Below are 16,439 nucleotides of genomic sequence, written 5' to 3' on the forward strand. Positions count from 1 at the left end.
GTGGGTGGATAAGAGAGTATCCTCATAGAAGCAGAGGGAGGGTGATGGGATAGGGGGATTCTAGAGGGGAATCCAGAAAAGGGGAAAACATTTAAAATGTAAATACATAAAATATCCAATAAAAATGGGAGTCTTCAAAACAAGAGAGAATTGCTGAAGCAATATTTAGTTTAATAGTCCAATTTTTGTTATATAATTGCATGTTGTACAAATAGAGTAGATTTTTCTCTAAAGGTAAACATTTTACCCATTCCATAAAGACTTTATGGAATGTATGGGCTGCATCTAAGTTGTTTTATCTAACTTGTGGCTTGCAGTTGGTCATATGGGATGCAGTGGAGAGGCTGTTTAATGCCCAACTTGGACGACGTATTGCCCTGGGAACTGTAAACCATGTCTTGATAAGACAGGCTGCAAGTAGTGTTACTAATATTTATTAAGCATATAGTGTATCCAGAAAGTAGTATCATATGCTGTAGTGCCTTAGATGGAGTGCCAGATATTAAGAAAGTTAACATCCATATATCAAAATGATTTTAAAATTAAGAGAATATGATCATTGCCAAGGACAAACAATTATATGCAGTTCTTGCTAGAAATGACTGATTTTTTTCCTGGAAGGATTAGAAAAGCTTCTTCTGGGGGTGGCAAATTCCAAGGAATATACTGGGATTTGTCAGGGACAGGAGAGTGAAAGGGATTTCCAGAGGCGTGGAATTACATGAGCAGAGGATTTCAGGTAGAAAAACATTAATTCTATTCCAGGAATTGATGAAAAGAATGATGAGAGAGCTTGTGTGGGTGTGGATACAAATTGAGACTGTAAAGGTCAGTGGATAAATTTGGTAAGTAGAGCTGTGAAAATTTGTATTGAGTTTTTGATCAATGCAGGATCCTCAAAGTTGTAGAAGGGACATTTTCTAGTCCTCTCTCTGTGTTTAAGCATGAATAAGAAGTGGGAGTCTGACAGAGGAATAGAAAGTCAGAACTGTTATAGGGTTCTAAGCCAGAGCGAGGAAGGTACCTGTATAGAAAGAACTGAGATAGGACAGCATCAGGAGTTTTCTAGGCTGAGGCTCAAATGTATGAAAAGATCCTGTCAAGAAACCAGGTAAAGGAATATCATATTTGGAGGGAAGAGACATAGCCCGCTCTAATTGGGTGGAGAAAGTTGTTCCTCTTCAACTTGCAATCTTACTGGCCTGACCATGCTGATTATTGTAGCAATTTCTTTCTTACTTGGGTGATGAATACAGCTGTCTCAAGCTCTTCATTGCATCCTCTGTGCGCACACACACACAGACAGTCATTAAGACAGCATATAGTGTTAAGTAGAAAACCTTTCTATATTATTCACCTGTCCTGTGTGATAAAACACCTTGTCAAGAGAGGGTTAAGGAAGATTCTGTGTTTGCTTGCAGTTCAAAAGGCACAGTCGATCTTAGTGGAGGAAAAAAGCACTGGAGTCAGAAGCTTAGGGCTGCTGGTGATGTTCTAACCACAGTCAGGAAGCAGGGAAGAAGGAGGGAGGGAGGGAAGGGGAGGACAAGGGAGATGGAGAGACAGAGTGGGTTGTCTTGTTACTGCTTGTCTATTTTTGTTTTTTGTTTAGCCTAGGACCCCAACCCTAGAATAGTGTTACCCTCAGTTAAGATTGAGTGTTTTTATTATAGTTGACCTAATGTATAAAGTTCTTTGCAGATATGTCCAGGAGCTGATCTGCCAGGTGAATTGACAATCCATGTAAACCATCCCAGCAGCATAAAAACCACAAAACAAAACAAAACAAAACAAAACAAAACAAACTCTGAACTTTTAGGTCCATGTCCCATACTTTGATAGGCATGCAATTTGACAATATATATTTAAGTGATTAAGAAGGTTTATTGTTGTTAACAAAACAAAAATTCATACAATTTTGTTGTACATTATCTTAAAAATAATCCAATCTTGTAAGTCGAAGGCAACTAAATTTTAGTGAAATTGCTATATCCATCACTGCTCATTCATTAATATGCCAAAATGTTATTTTATTGTTGTTGTTTTTTACTTTGTTTTCTTTTGTGTTTTTCGAGACAGGGTTTCTCAGTATAGCCCTGGCTGTCCTGGAACTCACTCTGTAGACCAGGCTGGCCTCGAACTCGGAAATCCACCTGCCTCTGCCTCCTAAGTGCTGGGATTAAAGGTGTGAGCCACCGCTGCCCAGCTTGTTATTATTACTATTTTTTAAATTTTAGATCATACCTACTGTTGGAAAAATCTTAAAGGGAGATAATCTAGAAAACCCTGTGACAAGGCAAGTTCATTCCAGTCTATTTTCAGGAGCTGTAGGTTTGGCCACAGTCAGGGATGCCCTACTATAAACCTCAGGCAGCCTTGTGGTTGAATTTGTGCAAGCTGCAAGTTTTCAGGTCTCAGATAAGTATTCCTTCTGTCAGCCATAGGAGAATTCAATGAATCAGTCTAGGTCAGGGTGGTTTTGTTTTCCAGTTGAAAGGTCAGGTATCAAAATCAGAGAGCAAGCTACAGTCTTCCCAGGGCTTTCTCAGCATGAGAGAAATTTAAGTATTCATGATATTATAATTACACATACCAATCCCTTGCAGCAGAAACAACCTTAAAGGAGAGTTGGAAAAGTATGTTTTTCATCATTACAAGGAAAGAAAAAAAAATCCTTTCCTGTTCTAGTTATTTGTTATTAAACTTATATTATACAACTTTAATAAATATTTTAATTTGATCTGATAATTAACTGGCTCTAAAAGGCTGTTCTCTTTTTTCATGATCTCCTCACAGGGAGAATAATTTTGAAGACACACTTCTAAGTTATTAACTGGTGAATTATATAAACCCTTAAGTAAATAATGAAAATGTAAATATTAGAGCTCTAATAAGAGGTGGGCCAGAGCGCAGTAGATATTGTGGTGCAGACCAAGCTTATAATCATGGCTTTTATCCTGCTAATTGTGCATAGCTGTTAATCATACACTTATTCAATGCAGAGTGGGGTGAGCCCATACAAGATTTTTTGTATAAATTTAGGTATGATTCTTTAACTGAAGCTCAAATCAACTTTTAGCTGCCCCACTGACCCATAACACCTAGTAAAGAAGTGTTTTTCAGAACAACCAGTTTCATGGCTAGAAATAAATATGTATACTCAGTGCTTCTTATAGTCAAATCAATCCAGTTTTTTTGTTTTTTTTGTTTATTTGTTTAAAAAAAACAAACCAAACAAAAAACAAACCCAAAAAACTGTCACTAACCTATAGAGGCATATGGTGCATTAAATGAAAACTTTTGGAGATTGTTTTATTCTACTTTCATAAGAAAATGAAAAATTAAACCACAGACATGTATTTATCTAGGTGGGCTCAAAACAAATCAACAAAGGTATCTACCATGCTTCGGTCTTTTATTCTATGACATCTTTCAGCCATATAACTGAGAGGAAGTGAAGTAATGTGTTAACATATAGTAACTGGAAGAGAAAATAGTTACAGTCATGAGACTTCATGGCAAAGAGGGGATAGGGAAGAAGAAAAATAATTTTAGAAAAGGGGAGAAACTAGAATCAAATCGAACACAGCAGACTTTTCTTTTCCAGGAGATGAGCAAGGCATAGAAAATTCAAATGTCTTCTGCAAAGTTCAGGCATGTTAATTATTGCTCACATTTTAGTATCTCTTTGTGGAATCTGCGATGTGGAATATAAATAAAGGAATAGGTTGAGAGAGGAGCCTCATGTATATGTTTCTGTGTTTTGTTATGGCATATGGCTTTAATCACTCATGCAGCCAGTCACTCACTGAAAATATTTATGATGTATATGGCACAAGGCAGACACACAGAGAGGTGAGTAAAATAGACATACCTCCCTATTAAAAAGCCTCCATTGCAGGAGGAAGGAACAGGGCATAAGCAAATGCATATGAACAAAGCATGGTAGTAATTATTGCTGTGCATACATGTAAATATAGGCTAGGGGGTACCCTAGAAGGAAAACTGCAAATTTAAATAGGATGATCAGAGAAGGATGGGGGCACATAAAGAACATGTTATGGAGGTGAAGGAGCAACAGACTTATGGGGAAGGCAGAGAATTCGAGGCGCTGGGTAGCTGGCATCTTCAAGTACTGAAAATGCAGTGAGAAGAAGGGAAATTACTATACAGAGGGTCTGAGTGCAGAATGAATCAGGAAAGGGGTTTGAAGCCAGGGTAAAGTACACTTTGTTGTTGTTGTTGACTCTCTTGATGACTTTTTAGTTTGTCCAGGTAAATCTTTGATAAGATGAGGAAAGTAATGAGAAGACAAGAACAGAACTGGGGTCAGCTTTCAGGATGTTGCTTAGGGTACATGAAATATACATAAAGGCTGGTGAATATATATCTTACTTGTGAATACATTTGGTTCAGGTACCTAAACACAGCCTCTGAGATGATAGGGATATAAGAATATGGGACAGTTGTGTAATGGATGAAATTTTCCAGAATAACTGAGAGGAAACAAAGTAATGTGTTAAAATTGTCCCTGGCAAAAAGGAGATTATGAGGTATAACAAAAAGAAAGATACTAAAGATGACTCCAAGAGGTAGACCCTGAGAAACCCAGAGAATAGAGTCACAATTTTCCTACAAGAAAGAGGACTGCAAAAGAAAAGTTAAAGGGAAGGGCGAACGCAGATTGAGAACATCTGAGCTGAGATGTCTTGAGATGCTGAGTAGGTAGTTGGAACTATGAACTTAGGATCCAGTTGAAGAGGTATGGCTGGAGACACATATTTGAAAGTACAGAGGACAATATTGTGACCAAAATGAAAAGACTGTATAAATAACATCCTTGAAATGAGTGAAGGCTGAGAAGACTGGTTCCAAGGGTCTTCAGATCTAGGAGACTGAATGGGACATAAGAAAAAGAATCAAAAGAGCCTATGGAGACATAGTAGTCAGTGAGGGGAGCCATGGGTCAAGATGACTAGCTGTGATAACACTGGGTGAATTTCACCTGCAGTCTCCTTAGTCTTGCTTAGAGGATAGAATAATGAAGGTTCACCATTTTCTACTATCATTTTTTTTTTTTTTTTAATAATATAAAGCCTCAATTTTTAGGATGGTCTCTAGTCCATTTAATTTAATTTTTTGCATTTCTATCCATAATGGCATGATGACTAGAGGCAATTTAATGACTGATAGTATGAAGAATTCTTTGGCAAAAACTTTCAGTTCTTTTTCAGAAGTTTCCAAAACCAATGAACAAAGCAAAAATAGAGCTCTTACACATTTAAGGGCTTTACACAAAACACTATGCGCCATTCAGAATGTAGCATTTACTTAATAGAGATTCTTTTTGGTGAACTATTAGATTTCAGATACTTTGTTAGTGCAAAAACCACATGCTTTTTCTGGACTTATAAGGAGAGTCCCTATTAACAAGGCTCATATCAGAGGACAGGGACATTATCTACCTAAACCAGGATCCATTGTGGGAGAGGTTGTGATGTGTTCCTAGTAGCTCCTGAGACAGATGTATAAGAATGTGGCCTATTTAGACTGTAATTATTTTCAGTGAATAGAATTCTCAACAGATGACAAGTCTCGATACAGTTCAATTACAGTTGCTGTGAGTTTAATCCATTTACAGTTGCTGTAAGTTTAATCTACTCTAGTTGAAATCAAGTATTTTGTGAGATTTTTCTCCAGAAGCTTGTGATTCAAATATGTGTCTCAGATAGTACACTAGTTAGAATTTTATTTCTATTTATTAATTTTTTGTTATCTTGACACCAACTATGGTTATCTGGGAAAGGAGAATCTGAATTGAGAAAATATCTCACTCAGATTTGGCTTTAGGCAAGTCTGTGGAGGCATTGTCTTTTCTTAGTTTTACTTTTATGTGTGTACGTTTTGCCTGCATGCATGTCTGTATACCATGTGTGTGCCTAGTGCTCTCAGAGACCAGAAAATGGCATCAGATCTCCTGGAACTGGAGTTACAAATGGTTGTGAGGTCCATGTGGATACTAGGAATTGAACTTGCTCTTAACTACAGATCCACTCTTAGTTTTAACTTTACATCTTTTTGAGACAAGTTCTCACTGTGTAACCTGGGCTGGTCTATAACTCAGATATGTAGACAGGGCTAGTCTCAAATGTATAGAGATTCACCTCTGTCTATTTACCAAGTGATGAGGTTAAAGGCACATGGTATTTTCCCTGGCCTACATTTTCCTTATTAGTGACTAAGTTGGAAGGCCCAGCCCACTGTGAGTAGTGCCACTCTTGGTGGTGGTCCTGGATTCTAGAGAAGGTTAAGATGAGGGAGCCACGGAGAACAAGGCAGTCAGCAGTGCTCCTCCATGGTCTCTCCTTCAGTTCCTTCCTCTAGATTCCTCAGTTGGCTTCCCTCAGTCATGGATAATGATCTTCAGGACAAACGAACCCTTTCATCCCCAAGTAATTTTTGGTGATGGTGTTTATCACAAAAATCGAATGCAAACTAGGGCAAGGGTCTGATACTGACTGAGCCTTTTTAATGTAGACACTCAGTTCATGTGTAACAAGTCCAAAACCTCTGCATCTCTATCTACTACCTAGGTGATGCCTGGTGAGCTGAGAATAGATTTTTACTTCTCTCTTATCCTGACACAAAGTGTAGGACTTCTCTGCTGGCAAAAGGTGTGAGCCAGTCGCTCTGCTTTCAGACCTGCCTGAACTTGCCTACCTGACTACAGAAAAGGATGGGGTGGATTGTGAGACGGAAGAAGAAAGAGAGTGCTGCAGGAATCAGAACTTTAAGACACACTAATTTACAACCAACAAGTATTCCAGTTAATGTCCTGGCTCCGAACCACTAAATTAATAATTCATAAAAGTTTACCCAAGATCTATGTTTCTCATACACGTATGGCCATGAATATTGTGAAATTATATATTTTCCCCATCGACTCTAAAATCCTATGATTTGACAACCAAGCAAATAAAGAGAATTTTGAAAATGTTGTGAAAAATCAGGAAATTTCTCGAATTTTCAAAGGATCATCAGGCACTTTCTTCTCAGGCTGGGATGGTCAGGATCAGCAGTACATGGGTGCTGGAGAGAGAGAGTCATCAGAACCAATCCCAGGCTAACTGAAGCAAGAATGCATTGGACAAAAATCCCTGGGACTGGTATGTGTCTATAAGTTTCAAGCATCTGGAAAAAGAAAAAGCCCATAAAGTATCTTAAACTTCAACAATAATGTTTTAAACTTAAAGTCATAAAACTGAATCTCAAATGTCCCTGTCACCAGCTGACAGTTCTACTGTGGACCTTTACATCTAATGAATGAAAAAAAAATTGTCTAATGAAACCTAAGGATAAGGAGAGACATTCACGATAACGGTGTCTTCTTAGCTTTTATTTATGGTACCATACTACTTATAACAGCATCCAGCTGTCCCACAAGCTTCTTTCCAATGCCTCTTGATTAGTGAAAGCTTCAAACTTTGATGAAGGTGATGCAGAGCACTGAAAGTTCATTGAAAAAAAATTTGGAATTTTAGAAATGACTTTACTCTGAAAGCACACCTTCCTTGTTTTTAATATGCTATTTTATATGCACTCTCTGTGCTATAAATACTATTATCAGTTGGAAACAAAGGTACAGCCATGTTTTTCTCTGATTAGAAGTATTTGTGAGGACTCCTTGCTAAAATGGGGAAAGTCTTAACTCCAACAAAGAAGTCTCTATAAAATTTACTTCTAATAATTCAAGCTTCGATATCTATGGTTCCTCCACCATGGCAGCCCTCATGTTTTTGCTTCTCACAACTTTTATTCTTAGACCCGAGGCATTTTCACACACACACACACACACACACACACACACACACACACACACACACACACACATTATTTTAAGAATTATACATTCAAGTTATTTGTCTGGCACAAACCAGTATAGATATACACACATTTAATTAACTTTCTCTTTGAAAAGGAAATAGTTCATTTCAAGTTTGTCACTTTGATTGTCTATTCAGAAGTCTCCTACATTGGAAAGCTCCTTGGTTGAGGCAGATATTACATGAGCAGTACTTTCTGGAATTAGTTTAGTTCAGAATTTGCTGTGCATCTAGTTATCTGCTAATCCTAGAACAGGACCAGTAATATTCTGAAGAAAGAACACAGTCATCCATCAGGACTTCCAATAATCTTCAGGTGTTCAAGTCCCTTATATAAAATGGCTTTAGAAACTGCAAATACATGCAGATGATATAAAATGCCCTATACAATGTAAATTCTATGTAACAGTTGTTAAACTGAATTATTTAGGAAATGATGGTGAGAAAAAGTTTGTAGTGTTCAGAAGAGTCAGTCTTTCTGAGTATTTTGGGTCTGATGTTGGCTGAATCTGAGGATGCAGAACTCGTACAAAGGACTAGCTGTAAATGAATGGTACAGGGCATGCTCTTACCTGGCAATTTCTACATATTTTAAGAAACACCAAGAAGGAAAAAAAAGAAACACCAAGAAGCGTATAAAGTAAAACATAATGCAACAACGGAATAAGAGTCAAGTAATAGATTTTGGGGGCTGGAGAGATAGCTTACAGGGATCCCAGCACCTCTCTGGGGGCCTTATGACCACCTGGAACTCCAGTTCCAGGGAATCCAACAGCATTTTCTGGCCTCCTTTGGCACACATATGGACAGAGGTATTCACACATACACACACACGTGTAATAACTGAAATGTGATTTACAGTCTGAACCTCAGTGTCTCAGGTATGAAAAATAAGGATTGGAATATAGTCAACAAATTTTATTCTTTGCCACTCAAAACCAACTAAAAGTTTTAAAAAATTGGGCCATTTCCTGCCTTCTGAAACACCCACCCCCCCCACACACACCTTATTTATGTGTATGTTTATATAATATGTCTATGATAATATTTGACATGTTTCAAAACCTTTGTATGATTTTAGGAAAAAAAATACAAAAGTAAAAATACTTGAAAATAAAGTCTTTGTTGTTTTATTAGAAAATTGTAATAAGAATATATTTTAGTAAGCCTTAAAATATTCAGGAATGCTAATATTGATTGTCAGTTTGACAGGGTCTAGGATCACCAAGGAGAGGGCACGCACCTGTGAGGGAGCTTATAGATTGGATTCATGAAGGTGGGAAGCCTCACTCCAACTGTGTGTAGCATCATTTCATAGCTCTGCTTCCTATTGTGGATGCAATGTGACATCATGTTCTTGCTGCTGTGACTTTCTCCACCATGATGGACTGTAACTCAATCCGTGAAGCAAAACGAGTCTTTCTTTTCTTAGGTTGCTTTTGTCAAGGATTTTGCTACAGTAGCAGGAAAAATACTGAATACAAAATTAATAGCCCAGCTCCATTTTCTCAGATAGAACAATATGAGTTATGATTAAGAACAGGAGCTTTGAAGTTAGCCATGAGTTCAAATATAAAATATATGAAAAAGAAATAATCATAAGTTGGTATTAGTACAATAATGTGTTCATTAATGAAATAAGTGGATCCATTAATTAGCATTAAAACTATCAATAAGACAATATAATGACAAGTTGACCCATATGTTGTACATAATTTATCCTTAAACTTATATGTAATTTATTGAAAACTATAATATAGAGTATGTTGAGAAAGGTATATAAAATGTATTGATGTGGTTATGTCACCATAAAATGACAATACTGCATTTGGATTAAAGAATGATTATCCTTCATTAATAAGAATATTCCTTGAAAATAAGGTGATGGCATAGCAGGTTCCAGTGCCCTGAGAGAATGATAAGATACTACTTAGGAGAATTATTTAATTATAGATTGCTTCAGAGTTCTCCCCTCTTTGAAGTCTACTATGTCGGTCACATGATCCTTGTAGACCATCCTAAGATAATCAGAAGAGAGTCACACATTTATCTTTAAGATGGAAGAATTAATGTAAAGAGTCAATGTACTTTACCTTACTGTCTGTCATATGGTTGGGATACCATGAGGCTAACTCTTGCCCCTTCACAGCAGAACTCTGTTTCCTTGCTTGTTTATTCAGACCAGGTATTAAGTTGGTTCGGTCTAGTTGCCCGATACAAATACTTAGGGGTTTCATTTAACTAAGGAAAATTTAAAAATGCAAGTTATAAAGCTTGGTAAAAATATCTCCAAACATTTCAGAACATAAATGCACTCTAAAATTGCTTCTGTTTAGAGTCTTGAGTTGGCTACAAGCCAATCTTGAAATGTTATTCTTCTGATGAGTGTCTGAGATAACCAGGCAATGAAGGAGAGCAACTGTACAATCTACTTATGGTACTTTGTGGCTCTTAGAGATAAGAGTCACTACAACTCTCAGAGCATCTCAGACTTTGACTTCTGTACCTGTGGTGTGGAGGAACCCTACATAAGGCATTTCTAAGCAATTAAGTTGATTTTCTAACTGAGAAATGGATTTTCAGAAGCCATAACATTATGGATGTTTGTTGATGTTTTTAATCCAAATCAATAATTTAATCCTCATATGCATTTAAGAATCAATGCTTTATTTTATTTTTAATATAAAAATCCATCTTTTAGGACAAACACAACCTTTACATGAGTATTTTTAATCTCTTGAAATACTTACTATGAAGTATGGTATTTTTTAGCGTCTTTAACACTGGGCTTCTGGTTTGCTCAAGGATGAAAATGGGAAGGCAAGCAGGATGAGGCTAAGCTATCGCAACATACCTTGTGAGGATTTTCAATGATACCAGTTTCCCAAGGTCTAGGTTCACAACATTAAAGGAAAAGTAAACCATGGACACTAATCACAGAAAAACAGGCAGAGAAGAGTAAAGGTGATATTAGCTGTAGATGACATTGCAGACTAGATTGTTGGAGTAAAATATCACACAAGAAAAATAAATTGACATTAAAAACTGTAAGTGTTGCGAAGGGGCATTGAAGCACAAGAATTTGGTTAACGTCTGAGTCCTGACATTGTTACCCAAACCTTCGGAAAAAGTAGCTTATTTCTCCAAGTTCATCTCCTTCATCTGAAAGTGGGTGTTGTTTACTCTCTCTTGTGGGGTTTCATAAAAATTGAAGACGTCATACATATAACACATTTCGTGTTGCTTTCTACACGTAACTAATGCTCAGTGAAATTACTTTTCACATTGTTAAATATATATAAAAAAAAATACCTAGCATTAGCTATGGAATTGTTTACTATAAATTTCATTTAGAACTGCAAATATTTTGACAGCAGAGTCAGAATAAAATATTATCTAAGCACACAAGTAGAAATTAATATTGTGAGTTTAACTGGACCATTTATGTATGTTCTTTTCTTTTGAGTTTTTAAAAAAAACAACTATAATTTACTGATGAGAGGGCAGAATTGCTTTTAATAAAGTCTTTCTAATTCATTAAAGTCCTAATAAGGTCAGTTAATTTAGAAAGCTTTTTCCTATAGCACTTATAAGACTAAATGTAATTCTGAAAGTTGAGAATCAAGTTTTACTTAAAGATTAATAATTTTAAAGTTTATTATTCAATTAAATTCTATATGAGTTTATTGAAAGCCTACAAATGCCTGTGATTGAATTTTATTCATCAGACATTATTAAATCTATGCTATTTTAAATTAAATCCATGCAAAATACTATAGAATAATCACATTCATTAGAAATAGCACGAATCTAATATGTATTAAATGCTAAGCACCATCTGACTCACTTGTCTCCTTTTGTAGAAGAGAAATAAAAAGTCAGAAGTTAGCAACTTCAGGGAATAAAAACAATCGTGTCTTTACTACCCTCTGCTTGGCACGTAGCTTGGCAACAAACGCATTGCTGAAAATCAACCAAAAGAAAAAGTCATGGTAATCACACCCAAAGAGCAAGCGGCTGAACCAACGCTGCCTTGTCAACTGCGCATGCCCAGGCAACACAAGGGCCTGGAAGCGACTCACCCAGTCAGTCTCTTGCCCTGAGATTCTCATCTGATTAGAGGATCATTTGTTAAGATTTTCAGAAAGAGGGACTTTGAAGTCCCTCTTTGTTACATGCATATGCACATATCTCTTAGAGAAACAAAGAGGAATGTAAAGTGGCTCATTCATAGCATTAAGAAGAATAAAAACGAAAACAACCTTAGAACCTTAGATTTTTTTTTTTTTTTTTTCTTTGCTGTTTTGATAGCCAGTGATTTGGGTCCTTTCTAGAATAAAGATCTTTGGAAAGAGATCATCAAAGTGCAGTAGCACTCTAGTGAAATTTAGGAGTTTGCAAAGCTGTGGCCCAGCTTGTCCTGGATTACTGACAAACTTGAGAAAGAAAGATCTTATGCCTGGTAAAGTGGAGACCTCCACCAGCTGTTTGGAAATAAGTAAATTCCAAACGTCCAGCTCCCCCAAAGAAACGCGAGGCAACTCCACCCCTCAAGTGCAAATTCACACGTGGACCTTATGAGTTTTCTGCTGAGACACGCAGAGTGATAATTGAAGTTGGGGGCCTTCTCGTCTCTCCGAAATGGTGAGAGGTGCTTTTTTTTGTCCCTACAAAGCACAAGTGAGACTGCCCAGTGACCGAAAAGAAACCTGGCTCTGTAGTTCACACAAAACTCTTGATTTTATAGGCAAGGCAGGCAAAGAGCACAGTACCGTGTGATGTGAAAATACTGCCTACCTAGGTTCAGACTGGACGGTGCAAGACGTTCCTTATTGTCTAAAATGTAATAGAAACGCAGTACTCTGAACAATAAAAAAAAGGAATTACACTTTGGTTAGAGAATCGTGAAGCTTTCCAGCCGTTTCACAGGCCAACCAAATGTCTTTTTCTGCCATGTAAATGCAGTAAAAGGATATCTGCATTAAATTACAGGATTTATAGTCAGCAGGAAAACGAAAGCACGGAAAGATCACTTTTGCATTAAAATTTGGTTTTTTCAACTCGCAGATTATTTTAAAAATATAGGTGCCTTGTACTAATGAAGTACATCAAAGCACATTATGTTCTGCGTTTTGTGAGAACTAGGCAATTTATAAATGCTATTCACATTTAATTAGTAGTCATTTCTTTTCCATAAGCATATTTACTCGGCTCTCCTGTTCCTACGGCAACCCAATGAGTGCTACAGCTACAAGAACAGCCTAGACTAACCTCAGAAAAGGACGGAGATTAATGAGCAGGCTTAGTATTAAGAGTAGAAAGCAAAATCCAAGCAGCGACCAGGAGAGGAGCATTACAAAGAAAAGCGCAGAGATGACTCCTTTTTCAAGGAGCCTATTTATAGCAGCACAGATCTTATTTATTCAAGAGCGCCCACAGTATACAGCAAATACAAGAGATGACTCATTTAGTGCTAAGTTCTGCTTAATTGGCTAACCACTCAGGTATTGTGGAGCGCAAATACATACATATATACACACATGTACGTAATTATCTGCTTAACGCACTTCTCAAGGGACCGCACAAACAGCTGCAAGCGTTGTGCTTATGGATGGTCCCTTTAAGTACAGCACTTGTGTAAAAAACCGGGCAGTATTTAAATTTGCTTTCTTATAAAAATGATGTCTTTAGATGTTTGGTGGGGAAAAAGATTCATAAATCTGAACGGCCACAGTATTTTAAGGGTAATTCTCTACTTAATGCTTTATTTTAGTACTCCACCGTTATTAAAAGGTTGACTTGAGAATAAATGAATTGTTAACAGCACCAGAAACAAACATAAATAGGTAACAGAAAATTTGCATATATGCTACTTAAATTCTGCTTACAAATGGTATTTCTTAATTTAAGGGTTTAGCTAGGAGAGGGAGCCATAAGGAATGAAGGCTTTAATATGTCCCCTTGATTGTTTTTTCTTTTTTTGCAAAAGTTATATAATTTTACAGTTTCTATTAGATACAAGTTAGGAGTAATTTAGTATTATTTCAACTTTGATAAAAGTAAGGCATATTAAACAAAAACTCCCAGAGTCAAGCTAAAAAAAAAAATCTCAATTTGATTAAAAAAAAAATATGTGGGAGAGACAATGAGTCTCACAAAGGGCAAATTAGAAATTATAGAAGCCTTGTTACCAAGTCTCACTTAGTAAAAGTGTCAGGCTCTGGAGAGCCAGGCAGCATCTTCCTGCTATAACAACACAGAGGCAACAACATTGCCATCAAGGCTCTCAATTATTCTGCTTAGCAGGAAAAAAGTAAAAATGTTTCCTTCTGACCTTTCTACATTGCTTCATTAACTCTAACGTACAAGCAACAAGTAAGAGAGAGAGAGAGAGAGAGAGAGAGAGAGAGAGAGAGAGAGAGAGAGAGAGATCCGACATCCCCCTTTGATAACAGCTGACTGGAAGGAGAGACCTCTGAGGGTCTCCTTAGTCCAACAGCACTGCCAATTCAACGTGGGACCAAAAATGTCAGCCCAGTCTATACTGCTTATTTTAGTTCAAGCAGGACATTTCCTATTTGGCTGGCTTTGGATCGAGTAGGATAGTCATGGATGCGAGGTGGTTTGTACATTTTCTGCTGTTAGTATTTAATACCAAAGATATTTCATTTAGCACTATAAATCAAAAAAGGAAACTATTTTACAAAGGCTCATCTATGCAATTATTAACGACCAAGAATTCTGTTGTCTCACATCTACATGTATAATATCATATTAAATACTGGTTAAATAAGGCATAATAGCTTCTACCTGGATTTTCCTTTGTGAAAAGGAGCCCTTTCCAGCAACTATTGTCTATGCCTTGAATTAATTATGTTGAACAATTAAATCACTAGGCATTTCTTCCCCAGATAACCTGTGAATTTGAGTCCAGCATTTCTATAGGTACTTTTGTGCCTGCATCAGAGAGTATTTTAATACCAAGGAACACAGCAACTTAAATGCCATTCCCTGGGATTCATGAAAAAGCAATATATGAGAGTAAATAGGGAAAATACCAACAACAAAAGCCCCCCACTTGGAATCAAATACTCAATGCAAATAGAAGACCTAAGCAGAGATGCTAGGGGTAAACACTGTGCTCTTGAGGTTTTCTTGAAAATGTTCTCTCAGCCTGTTTTCAATAAGAGTATTCTATCTTTAAAAATGTCTATCCTGATCGGTCATCAGCTATCCCAGTAGATGGAAAACGGAGTCCCATGGGCAGGAGCTGAACCCTCGCTGCAGATAATCAAGCATGGGAGAACAGCTAACTTCTTAAATAATCACAATTGCGCTTCACACATCCCTCTCTTCTTCCTTCCTGGTTTTTCAAACGTGGGGTTATTTATCACAGGAGAAAAACTGAAGGCTGCATCTTTAGAAGGCAGTCAGGCACTCCTAACCTAATTAGCGTTAGCCACCTCTGAAAGTAAATCCCCCGATCCGCGGCTCCAGCTTCTCTCCCCGCCTTCGTTCACCCCAGCTACAGGAGCACCTGAACTGAATGGAGCTACCTGCCAGACTGCCAGACTGAACCCTGCTGACCTGACCCCCAGCAAAGCAAAGCGTACTAAAGAGAGATTTGCCAGGACCTTCAGGCAATCAGGTGAAGCAGCAGCACGGGGCTGATGGAAGCGATTTGCTTTGTCTGTGTTCAAACTTCATGCTTGCCACGACAAAATACAGCCCAGAATCTGCTCCAGTTTGGACGCCGCCATGCTCAAATGTAAAACTCAGAAAAGAATGGAGATTCGCAGATCTGATAATGAGCCAGTTAATGACATAAATGATACCTCAAGAACCTCACTAAACCATCCAGGTCCTACAATTTAATCTGTAATAAATACTCCTGCATCATTGCGAGATGGCTGCTCATAATGGCAAATGAAATATGCTGGTATGATAGGTACAATAAATCTGGATTTTCCTATGGTTCCCTCAGGCTAGAACAATATGTAACCACAGTGCGCACTGTCAGGAGGAGCAGATCTCAAAGCCATCATAAAATCTAAATGGGGACTAATTAGGAGGCCCTTCCCTTCCAGAGTTACTATTTCTATTGACATTTTCCATGCATGAGCCCCTCCATAACACCATAAGTCACCAAGATAAGAACTCCCTAGATTATAGGGAAAAAGCTTTAATGGAGAAGTTGAACTCAAAGGCGATGCATAAATTTTCCTTTTGATGTGATGGGAAGTCTGTGTTCAGTACTTTCTTTACAAACTTTCAGGCTATGAACAGGTACTTTTTAATCCCTGTGCAGGATTTTTCTCTGTCTGGTTGGTACCTGGTTCCTCTCTGATCCAAGAACAGGAGTCTCAGGGAGGATATTAAATAGAGTGGGCAGCTGTAAAACTGATGGCTGTGGGTCAGGGACACTTTTGGGAGCACACTTGACAAGTTGGCTTCCAGGTCTTGACTTTTGTCTTGAAGATTCCTGTTCTCCTAAAGGTCACTGAAAATTCTAATTTCCCGAAGCTCTTCTGATGTGGAAAGGGGCAGATTTCCCTA

The 16,439-nt window shown here is 37.5% G+C and overlaps 2 long non-coding RNA genes across 2 annotated transcripts in view; one reads left to right on the top strand and one right to left on the bottom strand.

Annotated features, from left to right (window-relative positions):
- Positions 1–16,439, top strand: part of LOC143441312 (uncharacterized) — a 46,255-nt gene that overhangs the window by 2,367 nt on the left and 27,449 nt on the right. The gene's annotated exons all lie outside the window — the stretch shown is intronic.
- LOC143441313 (uncharacterized) lies at positions 1,972–13,305 on the bottom strand. The gene is made up of 5 exons (XR_013108606.1): positions 13,155–13,305; positions 10,738–10,813; positions 9,977–10,124; positions 9,127–9,337; positions 1,972–7,191 (listed from the first exon to the last, which is right to left on the bottom strand). It is a non-coding gene; the product is annotated as an uncharacterized LOC143441313 (long non-coding RNA).

This window comes from Arvicanthis niloticus, chromosome 2 (genome assembly GCF_011762505.2).
Source record: "Arvicanthis niloticus isolate mArvNil1 chromosome 2, mArvNil1.pat.X, whole genome shotgun sequence".
NCBI classification, from domain to species: Eukaryota; Metazoa; Chordata; class Mammalia; order Rodentia; family Muridae; genus Arvicanthis; species Arvicanthis niloticus.